The 16,201-nt window shown below is 34.9% G+C and overlaps 2 long non-coding RNA genes across 2 annotated transcripts in view; one reads left to right on the top strand and one right to left on the bottom strand.

Annotated features, from left to right (window-relative positions):
- LOC134702476 (uncharacterized) overlaps positions 1-16,201 on the bottom strand; it is a 70,240-nt gene that overhangs the window by 39,459 nt on the left and 14,580 nt on the right. The gene's annotated exons all lie outside the window — the stretch shown is intronic.
- On the top strand, positions 1,764-8,327 carry LOC134702478 (uncharacterized). Its single transcript, XR_010104424.1, has 3 exons — positions 1,764-2,467; positions 2,913-2,964; positions 8,273-8,327. It is a non-coding gene; the product is annotated as an uncharacterized LOC134702478 (long non-coding RNA).

The following is a 16,201-nucleotide window of genomic DNA, read 5'->3' as shown; positions in this document are numbered from 1 at the left end:
TGCATTAGGTTCTTCAGTTGTTATAATTTTTCAGTGACTGACATGAAAAACAAAACATTATGTATAAGTTGGATACTTGTGTAAACATATGGGAAGTTAAGTCGCCATCTGTGTTTAGGGTTCACAGATACTATACCTCCCATTTAGGTATAGTAACGTCCCCTACCATATGTTACACAACGTATCCACAAACTGAGGCAGCTCAGTTTGACCGAAAAAAAAAATTCTTCAGCACACCATATGTACCTAGTAACCATTATTACTGGTACTAACTGAGAGTGAGGAGGCTCAATTTGACTGATTCAGGTCACTCGGTATCTACCAAGTATGCTCTATTACTTGTACTAACTGAGAGTGAGGAGGCTCAATTTGACTGATTAAGGTCACTCGGTATTTACCAAGTATGCTCTATTACTGGTACTAACTGAGAGTGAGGAGGCTCAATTTGAATGATTTAGGTCACTCGGTATCTACCAAGTATGCTCTATTACTGGTACTAACTGAGAGTGAGGAGGCACAATTTGACTGATTTAGGTCACTCGGTATCTACCAAGTATGCTCTTTTACTGGTACTAACTGAGAGTGAGGAGGCTCAATTTGACTGATTTAGGTCACTCGGTATCTACCAAGTATGCCCTATTACTGGTACTAACTGAGAGTGAGGAGGCTCAATTTGACTGATTTAGGTCACTCGGTATCTACCAAGTATGCTCTATTACTGGTACTAACTGAGAGTGAGGAGGCTCAATTTGACTGATTTAGGTCACCCGGTATCTACCAAGTATGCTCTATTACTGGTACTAACTGAGAGTGAGGAGGCTCAATTTGACCGATTTAGGTCACCCGTTATCTACCAAGTATGCTCTATTACTGGTACTAACTGAGAGTGAGGAGGCTCAATTTGACTGATTTATGTCACTCGGTATCTACCAAGTATGCTCTATTACTGGTACTAACTGAGAGTGAGGAGGCTCAATTTGACCGATTAAGGTCACTCGGTATCTACCAAGTATGTCCTAGTACTGGTACTAACTGAGAGTGAGGAGGCTCAATTTGACCGATTTAGGTCACTCAGTATCTACCAAGTATGTCCTAGTACTGGTACTAACTGAGAGTGAGGAGGCTCAATTTGACTGATTTAGGTCACTCGGTATCTACCAAGTATGCCCTATTACTGGTTCTAACTGAGAGTGAGGAGGCTCAATTTGACTGATTTAGGTCACTCGGTATCTACCAAGTAAGCCCTATTACTGGTACTAACTGAGAGTGAGGAGGCTCAATTTGACTGATTTAGGTCACTCGGTATCTACCAAGTATGCTCTCTTACTGGTACTAACTGAGAGTGAGGAGGCTCAATTTGACTGATTTATGTCACTCGGTATCTACCAAGTATGCTCTATTACTGGTACTAACTGAGAGTGAGGAGGCTCAATTTGACCGATTAAGGTCACTCGGTATCTACCAAGTATGTCCTAGTACTGGTACTAACTGAGAGTGAGGAGGCTCAATTTGACCGATTTAGGTCACTCAGTATCTACCAAGTATGTCCTAGTACTGGTACTAACTGAGAGTGAGGAGGCTCAATTTGACTGATTTAGGTCACTCGGTATCTACCAAGTATGTTTTATTACTGGTACTAACTGAGAATGAGGAGGCTCAATTTGACTGATTTAGGTGACTCGGTATCTACCAAGTATGCCCTATTACTGGTACTAACTGAGAGTTGGATGGCTCAATTTGACCGATTTAGGTCACTCCGTAACTACCATTTGTACCAATTAATCGCTATTACTGGTTTAAATTTGGATGTTCAACTGTTTCTGTAAAGTTTTTAAATTCAGATGTTTTACTGTTTTTGTAAAGCTTTCAAAGGGGAATATTTAACTGTTTTTGTAAAGTTTTTAAATTCGAACGTTTAACTGTTTTTGTAAAGCTTTCAAATGGGGATGTTGAACATGTTGAAACTGTTTTTGTAAACTTGTTAAATGGGGATGTTAATCTGGTTAATCTGGTTTTGGATTTTAACTGATTTTTGTAAAAAAATAAATAATTGGGGATGTTTACATATAGTTTTTGTTTTTGTAAAGTTTTTAAATGGGGAAGTTTAACTGTTTTTAGTAAAGCTTTTAAATCGGAATGTGTAACTGTTTTTGTATAGTTTTTAAATTGGAATGATTTAATATTTTTGTAAAGTTTTTAAATGGGGATGATTTAATGACTCTCAATGTTTGTAAATTACAAAATAGTAAATCGGATATTTTACTTTCATCAACATTTTAGTTGCCTTTTTTTTATTTAAAAAAAATAACAACTTGGCTGAATACCTTATGCCAAAGTCATAACAGAGAATTGAAACTGGTATATCGAAAGGAAGAGGCAGGTGTTTTGCAGTTGGCATTTACCTTTGTCTACATGCACTTTTAAGTCCAGATAGACCACAGCTGAGCTGGCGAGCACAAGCAAACAGGTTAGTTTATAACATTTGACCTTTTTAGCACTTATTTTAACGTTTAGAATTTTGCCTTTTTTTGTCGAGCCTGTGACAAAAAAGCAAGACACATCAATCCTACTTTCTGTCATTGTTGTCGTTGTAAAAGGTGGCGGCATCCACCAATATTTACTCTGTGGTTAGTCTTTGAAATTTTGATAACTCTTAAAATATCCTGCTTTTCTACCAAACTTGGACAGAAGATTGTTTATGATAAGATTGTATCCAGAAATACATTTTTATTACCATAACCTCATGGTATCTTGGTCAATACTATATATTTTTTTTTTCGTTTTTTCAATTATAATAAGCAATAGGTCAATTATAATTTGTGTTTTGAAATATTGGAAGATGTATATGTCTGCCTGACAGCATTGAGTTGTATACCGATAATACTGATGAAAAACTGTTTTTACTTCTTTAGATTGCTCTTCCGAATCCTGAAGCCAGTATCAGAATGTCCTTCCACAGAAAAGGTAACCTGTAGATAAAATATATTCTCCAAGGTCAAAAATGGTTAAATTCATACAAGTCTCTTGGATTATTGTTGGTACAATACTAATTTACAATCACCACAAGGTATAATACTTATAACTTAAATCTTCTACTGTATTCTTAATATGGTCCTAAAAAATAGTACTGTCAGTATGAGGACCACCATCTTTGTTTGTAGGATGACTTTATTTTGGTCAGGCATTTTTTTTTTATTGTACATCAAAATTATAGATATAGTGCTGAATTTCCGGTAGGACATGTGCTTTATGATGGTAAGCATTCATCTGTGCAAAAGACATTGGATGTTACCGATCTAGAAAACTTGCTCAAGTTGGAGAATTCACTTCTGCTATAGCCATATGAGCTAACCCTACCTTTTTAACAAAAGCTTTCTATAGGCAGATCCTATTTTTATAGACGAATCCAATAGGACTGAAATTCTAACTATTGTTGAGGAAAATCGACCAAACTACCTTTTGATATTTGTTTGTAGAACCGTATCTAATTTGCTTCTCCCCTTCACTACTTCACCTCTCTTAACTAGAAGATTGTCAAGGGTCATTTATACGGAAAGTTGGACTGATAGTGTGAGATATAACCTTCCTAACACTATCGGTATCCAGGACTCTCCTCTTGACTAGAAGATTGTCTAGGATCCTTCATATGGAAGGCATTAGACTGATAGTGTGAGATATAACCGTCCTCACACCATCAGTGTCTTAGACATCAATCTTCACAGACTGGCATGCTTTACACACTTCCACTTCACCACTTTGGTTTCCTGCCATGTGATGAAGCAGAAGATTTGGGTTCAGAAGTCCTCTTGACTTGAAGATTGTCTAGGATCCCCCATATGGAAGGCATTAGACTGATAGTGTGAGATAAAACCGTCCTCACACCATCAGTGTCTTAGACATCAATCTTCACAGACTGGCATGCTTTACACACTTCCACTTCACCACTTTGGTTTCCTGCCATGTGATGAAGCAGAAGATTTGGGTTCAGCAGTCCTCATGACTAGAAGATTGTCTAGGATCCCCCATATGGAAGGCATTAGACTGATAGTGTGAGATATAACCATCCTGACACCATCAATGTCTTAGACATCAATCTTCACATACTGGGATGCTTTACTCCCTTCCACTTCATCACTTTGGTTTTCTGCCACGTGATGAAGCAGAAGATTTGGGTTCAGCAGTCCTCATGACTAGAAGATTGTCTAGAATCCTCCATATGGAAGGCATTAGACTGATAGTGTGAGATATAACCATCCTGACACCATCAATGTCTTAGACATCAATCTTCACATACTGGGATGCTTTACTCCCTTCCACTTCATCACTTTGGTTTTCTGCCACGTGATGAAGCAGAAGATTTGGGTTCAGCAGTCCTCATGACTAGAAGATTGTCTAGGATCCTTCATATGGAAGGCATTAGACTGATAGTGTGAGATAAAACCGTCCTCACACCATCAGTGTCTTAGACATCAATCTTCACAGACTTGGATGCTTTACTCCCTTGCACTTCATCACTTTGGTTTTCTGTCATGTGATGAAGCAGAAGATTTGGATTCAGCAGTCCTCATGACTAGAAGATTGTCTTTGATCCTCCATAAAGAAGGCATTAGACTGATAGTGTGAGATATAACCATCCTCACACCATCAGTGTCTTAGACATCAAACTTCACAGACTGGGATGATTTACTCCATTCCACTTCATCACTTTGGTTTTCTGCCACGTGATTAAAGCAGAAGATTTGGGTTCAGCAGTCCTCATGACTAGAAGATTGTCTAGGATTCTCCATATGTAAGGCATTAGACTGATAGTGTGAGATATAACCATCCTCACACCATCAGTGTCTTGGACATCAATCTTCACAGACTGGGATGCTTTACACCTTTCCACTTCATCACTTTGGTTTTCTGCCATGTGATGAAGCAGAAGATTTGGGTTCAGCAGTCCTCATGACTAGAAGATTGTCTAGAATCCTCCATATGGAAGGCATTAGACTGATAGTGTGAGATATAATTATCCTCACACCATCAATGTCTTAGACATCAATCTTCACAGACTGGGATGCTTTACTCCCTTTCACTTCGCCACTTTGGTTTTCTGCCACGTGATGAAGCAGAAGATTTGGATTCAGCAGTCCTCATGACTTGAAGATTGTCTATGATCCTCCATATGGGAGGCATTAGACTGATAGTGTGAGATATAAATATCCTCACACCATCAATGTCTTAGACATCAATCTACACAGACTGGGATGCTTTACTCCCTTCCACTTCGCCACTTTGGTTTTCTGCCACGTGATGAAGCAGAAGATTTGGATTCAGCAGTCCTCATGACTAGAAGATTGTCTATGATCCTCCATATGGAAGGCATTAGACTGATAGTGTGAGATATAACCATCCTCACACCATCAGTGTCTTAGACATCAATCTTCACAGACTGGGATGCTTTACACCCTTCCACTTCATCACTTTGGTTTCTGCCATGTGATGAAGCCGAAGAATTGGGTTCAGAAGTCCTCTTGACTTGAAGATTGTCTAGGATCCTCCATATGGAAGGCATTAGACTGATAGTGTGAGATATAATCATCCTCACACCATCAATGTCTTATACATCAATCTTCACAGACTGGGATGCTTTACTCCCTTCCACTTCGCCACTTAAGTTTTCTGCCACGTGATGAAGCAGAAGATTTGGGTTCAGCAGTCCTCATGACTAGAAGATTGTCTATGATCCTCTATATGGAAGGCATTAGACTGATTGTGTGAGATATAACCATCCTGACACCATCAGTGTCTTAGACGTCAATCTTCACAGACTGGGATGCTTTACACCCTTCCACTTCATCACTTTGGTTTTTTGCCATGTGATAAAGCAAAAGATTTGGGTTTAGTAGTCCTCATGACTAGAAGATTTTCTAGGATCCTTCATATGGAAGGCATTAGACTGATAGTGTGAGATATAATCATCCTCACACCATCAATGTCTTAGACATCAATCTTCACAGACTGGGATGTTTTACTCCCTTCCACTTCGCCACTTTAGTTTTCTGCCACGTGATGAAGCAGAAGATTTGGGTTCAGCAGTCCTCATGACTAGAAGATTGTCTATGATCCTCTATATGGAAGGCATTAGACTGATTGTCTGAGATATAACCATCCTGACACCATCAGTGTCTTAGACATCAATCTTCACAGACTGGTATGCTTTATTCCCTTCCACTTCATCACTTTGGTTTTCTGCCATGTCATGAAGCATAGGATTTGAATTCAGCAGTCCTCATGACTTGAAGATTGTCTCGGATCCTCGATATGGAAGGCATTAGACTGATAGTGTGAGATATAATCATCCTCACACCATCAATGTCTTAGACTTCAATCTTCACAGACTGGAAATGCTTTACTCCCTTCCACTTCGCCACTTTGGTTTTCTGTCACGTGATGAAGCAGAAGATTTGGGTTCAGCAGTCCTCATGACTAGAAGATTGTCTATGATCCTCTATATGGAAGGCATTAGACTGATAGTGTGAGATATAACCATCCTCACACCATCAGTGTCTTAGACATCAATCGTCACAGACTGGGATGCTTTACACCCTTCCACTTCATCACTTTGGTTTCTGCCATGTGATGAAGCCGAAGATTTGGGTTCAGAAGTCCTCTTGACTTGAAGATTGTCTAGGATCCCCCATATGGAAGGCATTAGACTGAAAGTGTGAGATATAACCATCCTCACACCATCAGTGTCTTAGACATCAATCTTCACAGACTGGGATGCTTTACACCCTTCCACTTCATCACTTTGGTTTCTGCCATGTGATGAAGCCGCGGATTTAGGTTCAGAAGTCCTCTTGACTTGAAGATTGTCTAGGATCCCCCATATGGAAGGCATTAGACTGATAGTGTGAGATATAACCATCCTCACACCGTTAGTGTCTTAGACATCAATCTTCACAGACTGGGATGCTTTACATCCTTTCACTTCATCACTTTGGTTTCCTGCCATGTGATGAAGCAGAAGATTTGGGTTCAGCAGTCCTCATGACTAGAAGATTGTCTAGGATCCCCCATATGGAAGGCATTAGACTGATAGTGTGAGATATAACCATCCTCACATCATCAGTGTCTTAGACATCAATCTTCACATACTGGGATGCTTTACACCCTTCCACTTCATCACTTTGGTTTCTGCCATGAGATGAAGCAGAAGATTTGGATTCAGAAGTCCTCTTGACTTGAAGATTGTCTATGATCCTCCATATGGAAGGCATTAGACTGATAATGTGAGATATAATCATCCTCACACCATCAATGTCTTAGACATCAATCTTCACAGACTGGGATGCTTTACTCCCTTTCACTTCATCACTTTGGTTTCTGCCATGAGATGAAGCAGAAGATTTGGGTTCAGAAGTCCTCTTGACTTGAAGATTGTCTATGATCCTCCATATGGAAGGCATTAGACTGATAATGTGATATATAATCATCCTCACACCATCAATGTCTTAGACATCAATCTTCACAGACTGGGATGCTTTACTCCCTTCCACTTCACCACTTTGGTTTTCTGTCATGTGAGGAAGCTGTCTCTTGACTAGAAGATTGTCAAGGATCCTCCATATTGAAGGCCTTAGAATGATAGTGTGAGATATAACTATCCTCACACCATCAGTATGTTGGACTTCAATCTTCACAATCTATCCATCACCACTATGGTTTTCTTTAATGGGTTTTAAGCAGAAAATCTAAGGTCAGCTATCCTCTTGAAGAGAATATTTTTTTAGAAACTTTCTTTTGGAAGGTATAAGACTTATAGTATGAGATATTATACACCTTCTTCCCATTCGAATGTTGGTTCAGCTGAGCCAATTTGGCCTAGAAATTCAATTCCATTGGATATGTCTATCAGAATTAATCTAGCAAGAAAAGTTTTGTTAAGAGAGTAGGTTGACTTTCTCGTATGGGCATTAGCAGAACTGAATCCTCCAATTTAAGCTGGTTTTTATCCCACTGTTTTCTGGTTTGTCATTTTTGAATTTTTGAGAACCATTTTTCAGGAATAAAATTTTTATTAGAAAAAGTAATCTGAGATAGGATTTTCTTTCAAATAGAAGTTTAATTCAATTGAAGATAACTGAAAGAGCAAATAGTAAAACAAAATTAAGGTTGAAATTAATATAAAAAAAAATGTTAGAAAACTAAATTTTAGGCTGCTGATTTCATAGATTTGTAAAATATATATTTGTGTTCATTTTTATTCTTTTGTATGTTATTTCAGCGACAATGTTTTCATGAATGTGGACTTGGACAAATACTGCATATATATTAGTAGGTATGTAATTCTTCTAGTGAAACACATTTTATTTTCGGAATAAAATAATTTAAAGGAAGTGTTCTAGTTTTTAAAGCTGAAAGAGGTGAGAAAACCTTTTTTCTTCATATTTTTATGACTTTGAAGTTTTTAAAGATTTGAAATAGATAGTTAAAGCTGCAAGGAATATAATTTAGTACACCAGACGTGCGTTTCGTTTACATAAGACTCATCAGTGAAGCTCATATCAAAATAGTTATAATGCCAAACAAGAATTAAGTTGGAGAGCATTTAGGATCTAAAATTCAGAAAAGTTGTGCCAAATATGTCTAAGGTATTCTATTCCTGGCTGGGTTACGAAAATCCTTAGTTTTTCAAAAATTCAATGTTTTTGTAAACAGGAAATATATGAAAATAACAAATACAATTGACGTTCGTGTCAAAGTCTAGTAGATGTCATATTTTTTGTGTTTTTGGGATGATGTCAAACTGTGTTCCCTTCATCTCCTAGCAAATTTTCTATGGCTTGTATGCAGACTTTGGCAAAAAACTGAATCAAATTCCTACAAAAATACAATTCTTCCTTAATCCATGGGAATCTTTACCCACAAAAATCCTGAATAAATTGAAAATGTTACCCACAAAAATATAATTGTCCATCAATCCATGATAATAGTTAACAACAATAAATACAAATGTTCCTCAATCCAAAGTTAAAGGAATCTGATAATATTTGAACACTGATTTTTTTTAACAAATTTCGAATGACTTATCATTTTACTTTTTAGGCCAGCATTTATTATAATTTGTCAGTATGGATTGATGTTTTAAATAGTTATTGGAGTTGACTTTTAAGGTAAGAAAGAGTATTGTAATAGTATCACCTTGTGATTGCAACACCTGGAAACATTTGATAGACAGCTCTCATACTTGTTACGATAGTTTGCCATGGTGTGAGGTTGATTTCCATTTTGATCCAACCCTTTTTACAGGAATTTAACCATAAATGTCTATTGTACCACAATTACACATTCTCTTGACTGTTTAGTTTAAACTGGTTTATTTATAGTGGGTTGGGAAACAATTAGTTATTACAACTTATATGAATTCCTTTCCACTTTACGAGTGCAAGTGTTGTCTTGTACCAGCATACTAGCCTGCTCTTTTTCGAAATCTATAAGGGTTTTACGTGCAAGAGATAGTGCTCTCTTTTAACACAGGTCAGCCATTTATCGTCCTTTTCCGACGGACTATCATTGTTTCTCAAAACCATACTCATTAAACGTGTGACTGTTAAGGGAGAGCCGAAAATTCAGTCACTGAAGTTTTCTACCCGGAACTGTTATCGAAGCACCAACCTCATGCCTCGGCAAAATTTATAGGTCATAAGTGAGAAACATATATTGACACAGAGATATTGAATAATGATACAAATAATAAACTAAGCTATTGCTTGAACCAGTCTGGTATTTCTATCTTTCATTAAGAAAAAAATTAAACCTAAACTGTTTTTTTGGCCGTGCCATGATGAAATATCCAAACCATCCCCGAGCAGGGCGCTTTCACCTAATTCGTGGGAAAGTGAGTTATGGATGTTTTGGAACTTCGATTATCAAAGAAGTTGTTTATAAAAACCACAACTACAAAGTAACAATTGTTTTACTTTAACAGCTAACCAGCCTATAGGATATTTTTCATCAAATGCTGCTGTAGTGCGTTTGACACCTTCCTTTGAAGTATATTATATTTATAGAACTTAAACAAACCATAGGTTTGTTGTTAAGTAATCATGTTTGTTGTGATAAACTTACTTTTTAAATTTTCGTCCTCTCAACAAATACTTTTTATTTCTGAGGACACCCATGCTTTGCAAATTTTAAGGGGGCGCTATCCTGCCACAATCCCGCCTAAATCTGCGAAAAAAACCTATTTGATATCAACTGCCATATTCCTGACTGGGTACAGAACATTTTAAAAAATAGACAATCATTCCACTTGCTTTATATGCCAGAAAAATTGAAAGTGTCTTAATTCTTTTTCAGCCTACCATTACCATGATAACTGTGACTGCATATCAGAATTGGAATTAATTTTGTCTTATCTTAATGTTAACATACAGTTAGCCTACCGTGCATGTTTTCATTCAAAGGACACAGCTTTCAATAAAGTTCATCACATTGAGCTAGCACTTGATAACAACTGTTGTGCTATTCTTGGTATGTGAGACTTATCTGCTGCATTTGAAGTTATTGACCAGCTGATTCTGATTGAACATCTTGAATACTTCTACAGAATATCTGTTATGCCATTTCATTGACAAGATTTTACTGAAGCAACTGAACATAAATTGTCACAAAACTCTCTATTAAGATTACCACAAGGCTCTCTATTAGGATAACCACAAGGCTCTCAATTAGGATTACCACAAGGCTCTCAATTAGGATTACCACAAGGCTCTCAATTAGGATTACCACAAGGCTCTCAATTAAGATTACCACAAGGCTCTCATTAGGATTACAACAAGGCTCTGTATGAGGATAACCACAAGGCTCTCTATTAAGATTACCACAATGCTTTCAATTAGGATTACCACAAGGCTCTCAATTAGGATTACCACAAGGCTCTCAATTAGGATTACCACAAGGCTCTCAATTAGGATTACCACAAGGCTCTCTATTAGGATTACCACAAGGCTCTCAATTAGGATTACCACAAGGCTCTCTATTAGGATTACCACAAGGCTCTCTATTAAGATTACAACAAGGCTCTGTATGAGGATTACCACAAGGCTGGTTTGACATATATAATTGCATAGATGAGTTCAAATTAGATATGCTTACATTAAATCAAGACAAAACTGAACATATTGTTTTTGCTCTTAAGCAACTAAAAATGGACATATTAGATTTCTGGCTTGCTTTCGTTGAATCTTCAGTGTGTAATGCTTAATTTGTTAATAGGTATATAGGTATATTTATACAGTTGTAATGATTATTCATTCTGTAATTTTATGTAGTTTTATTGTATCAACCTTTTTATTTTATCTGATGTGACATATTTTAGTTTGTTAATTGACAAGATTATTCAACATTTCATGACATATATAAGTGTGATTTGAAAATAGCCCCGTCCCCTCAGACAACCATTTCAATTTTTTAAATGATATTTTGAAATCTAGTATAAATATTAGTTAAAGGAACCTGCAAGATAAGATTTTTCTTTGTTTAATTTGTAATGATCAGTTAAAGAGGATAACTTTTGTGTATTTGTCCATCTTCACCTTCTATCCAAAACTTCCTCCTGAACATGCATGCAATATATGACACTGGACGTAAAGCAACCAACAATCACTCAATCCAAAGTCCAATACGATGTAATCTGAAAGTGATTCATGTATGAAGGGTTGGGTTTTGATAAATCACAGAATAAGATGATTTAAAAGAACAAGAGTTTAGGGATTGCTGCAGTGATTGGTAAGATAGACATAATTTGGTTTCTATGGCACCTTCATCAGAATTAAAACTACAGAGGTATACTAAAGCCTGAAGAAAAAATTAGTATTTTACAATGTCACCATCAGGAGAAATTATAAATAGGTAGTGAACGTAGATGTGAAAGATAACTTGATCAAGAATGTTTAATAAAATATGTTTTTTTTTATAAATTTGGACGACATTTTACTTGCAATTATGTATCATTTCCTACATTGGAAATAGTACAGACTTGCAGTCCTGTACCAATTCAACACTTGAAGAAGTATGTACGGTTGTCTGAGCGAAGCCAATTGGAAGCATGTACCTCTTAGTGAAGCTAATTGGGAGTGTACCCTCTGTCCTTGCGAAGCCAATTGGAAGCAGTGCATATATATCTCTGTCTGCTAACACTAATTGGAAGTAATGTACCACTGGCAGAGCGGTCCCAATTAGAGGCATGTAACTCTGAGCGAAGCCAATTGGAAGCATGTACCTCTGCAAAATTAATTAAACACTTTTACACAAATTTTATTTAACATTCTTTTTAAAGTTTACTTTCATACCTACTTTCATTTTCTATTTATGATTATTCCCCCTGTTGACACTTTGAAGTGCAAATTATTACTTCACCATTTTGTACTCATCTGTAGTTCTTATTCTGATGAAGGTGTCCTAGAAATTAAAACATGCAAACATCGTTAAATACTCCAACAATCCCTGACATTTATTAATTCATATGAACAAATTGTGCAACGATATCAGTTTGTTTATTAACATTTGTAACAATGAATAATCATAATATCCTTGACATAAAAGTAATTATAAGTCACCTAATAGAATTTACTAGAAACAAAGTACTTTTAAAATGTTGCACAAAATAGATTTAAACAGTAGCCTAAAGTACTTAATATGACAACAGATAGATTTTACTATTTATAAGTACTTAAAATAACACCATATAGATTTGAATAGAAACATTAAGTACTGTATATGGCACCAAATAGTATGAAATAATTCATTTATCACAACCAACATAATGTAAAATAATCTGTTTCATTGATACATGAGCTCTGTATCTGTCAAAAAAAACTTATTGCATGTTTTCATTGTATTTAGTTAATTAATCTGTATGCAAATTACAACATCATAATTTGTGAACAAAAATATCTATTTTCCTTTGTTTTAACACAATGTAATCTTTTTTTTATCTATTTTCCATTTTGTTATTGTTAAAGCTTATGATACTTAGTGATAAGTAAGGATACAAAAGGGAAATAATCCATTACAGTAAACACATAGTTTTTGTTAAAAAAAATCAAAACATGCTGAGATTGTAATCAAAATGCATATAGATACAATATGCTACTACAAATAGATTTTAATGTCAAATTTGATGAATTAAACTTAGTATTTTTTAGAAATATTCTTTTTGTGCTAGGATTGTTATGAAAATTTATATATAGATTTGAGCTGTTATTCCAAATTGATTTGCTATGTCAAAAATGTTGTGAAACTTTATATTTACTAAGATCAAATCTTATGAATTTTTATTTCTAGTGTTTAAATTCATGAAATTTGAAACCCTTTTACAGTCATGTCAGGTTTAGGAAATTTTGTCAGATTATTATTTTTGAACTCCTATGCTTTCTTTCTATGATTCAGTGAAAAATATTTTGCACTATATCACCCACTTTTCTTTTCTTTTTTAAGACTTTAAAAGTTCATAAAAGGTCATTTACCAAAATTTACGCAGATTCTCTGTTTCTTTTCTTAAGATTTTAGACCCCAAAAATGCCAATCCTTATTTGATGGTAAAAGTCTGTGTCAGCCATTTCCCATCATTTTTAAAATACATGTATTAGATATTAAATATCTTTAAAAGGAGTTCAACAACCATCAATATTTAGCTTATTTTGATTCTTATCTTATGCTCCTCCCTGATTCAAAGTACCAATTTTAAATATCACTGGACTACTGCTTATTTTGATCCTTAACTTATGCTCCTCTCTGATTCATAGTACCAATTATAAATTTCACCGGACTACTGCTTATTTTGTTTGTATCCAATTAAAAGTGTATGTATATGCATCACACAAAAATGTGCAAGCTGGACAATAGCTTTCTTGGTCTGTTTTATAACAACATGTGCACTGGTAAATGTTTATAAAAACATTAGGTTGTGTCATTTATGCATTTTGAATTATGAGGCAAAAGTTTCCCTCATTTCAGGGAATAGCAAAAAAACTTGTTAAGAAGTGTTAAGTTTTTGTTTAATTATTATTTAAAATATGAAATATTTTGTTTTTTAGCTCACCTGGCCCAAAGGGCCATGTAAGCTTTTCTCATCACCTTGCATCCGGCGTCCGTCATCTGGCGTTAGCTTTTACAAAAATCTTCTCCTCTAAAACTACTGGGCCAAAATCAAACCAAACTTGGCCACAATCATCATTGGGGTATCTAGTTTAAAAAATGTGTGTCTTGACCCGCCAAACCAACCAAGATATCCGCCATGGCTAAAAATAGAACATAGGGGTAAAATGCAGTTTTTGGCTTATAACTCAAAAACCAAAGCATTTAGTGTGTAATGCTCAATTTGTTAATAGGTATATAGGTATTTTTATACAGTTGTAATGATTATTCATTCTGTAATTTTATGTAGTTTTATTGTATCAACCTTTTTATTTTATCTGATGTGACATATTTTAGTTTATTAATTGACAAGATTATTCAACATGTCATGAAATATTTAAGTGTGATTTGAAAATAACCCTCGGACAACAATTTCAATTTTTAAATGATATTTTGAAATCTAGCATAAATATTAGTTAAAGAACCTGCAAGATAAGATTTTTCTTTGTTTAATTTGTAATGATCAGTTAAAGAGGATAACTTTTGTTATTTGTCCAGCTTCATCTTCTATCCAAAACTTCGTCCTGAACATGCATGCAATATATGACACTGGATGTAAAGCAACCAACAATCAAGCAATCAAAAGTCCAATACGATATAATCTGAAAGTGATTCATGTATGAAGGGTTGGGTTTTGATAAATTACAGAATAAAATGATTTATAAGAACAAGAGTTTAGGGATTGCTGCAGTGATTTGATAAGATAGACATAATTTGGTTTCTATGGTACCTTCATCAGAATTAAAACTACAGAGGTATACTAAAGCCTGAAGAAAAAAATAGTATTTTACAATGTCACCATCAGGAGAAATTATAAATAGGTAGTGAAAGTAGATGTGAAAGATAACTTGATCAAGAATGTTTAATAAAATATGTTTTTTTAATAATTTGGACGACATTTTACTTGCAATTATGTATCATTTCCTACAATGGAAATAGTACAGACTTGCAGTCCTGTACCAATTCAACACTTGAAGAAGTATGTACGGTTGTCTGAGCGAAGCCAATTGGAAGCATGTACCTCTTAGTGAAGCTAATTGGGAGTGTACCCTCTGTCCTTGCGAAGCCAATTGGAAGCAGTGCATATATATCTCTGTCTGCTAACACTAATTGGAAGTAATGTACCACTGGCAGAGCGGTCCCAATTAGAGGCATGTAACTCTGAGCGAAGCCAATTGGAAGCATGTTCCTCTGCAAAATTGATTAAACACTTTTAAACAAATTTTATTTAACATTCTTTTTAAAGTTTACTTTCATACCTACTTTCATTTTCTATTTATGATTATTCCCCCTGTTGACACTTTGAAGTGCAAATTATTACTTCATCATTTTGTACTCATCTGTAGTTCTTACTCTGATGAAGGTGTCCTAGAAATTAAAACATGCAAACATTGTTAAATACTCCAACAATCCCTGACATTTATTAATTCATATGAACAAATTGTGCAACGATATCAGTTTGTTTATTAACATTTGTAATAATAAATAATCATAATATCCTTGAAATAAAAGTAATTATAAGTCACCTAATAGAATTTACTAGAAACAAAGTACTTTTAAAATGTTGCACAAAATAGATTTAAACAGTAGCCTAAAGTACTTAATATGACAACAGATAGATTTTACTATTTATAAGTACTTAAAATAACACCATATAGATTTGAATAGAAACATTAAGTACTGTATATGGCACCAAATAGAATGAAATAATTCATCTATCACAACCAACATAATCTAAAATAATCTGTTTCATTGATACATGACCTCTGTATCTGTCAAAAAAAACTTATTACATGTTTTCATTGTATTTAGTTAATTAATCTGTATGCAAATTACAACATCATAATTTGTGAACAAAAATATCTATTTTCCTTTGTTTTAACTCAATGTTATCTTTTTTTTATTATCTATTTTCTATTTTGTTATTGTTAAAGCTTATGATACTTAGTGATAAGTAAGGATAAAAAGGGAAATAATCCATTACAGTAAACACATAGTTTTTGTTAAAAAAATC

This window comes from Mytilus trossulus, unplaced genomic scaffold (genome assembly GCF_036588685.1).
Source record: "Mytilus trossulus isolate FHL-02 unplaced genomic scaffold, PNRI_Mtr1.1.1.hap1 h1tg000486l__unscaffolded, whole genome shotgun sequence".
Taxonomy (NCBI): domain Eukaryota; kingdom Metazoa; phylum Mollusca; class Bivalvia; order Mytilida; family Mytilidae; genus Mytilus; species Mytilus trossulus.
Note: the sequence above shows the minus strand (reverse complement) of the source record. Positions and strands in the feature narration are given on the sequence as shown.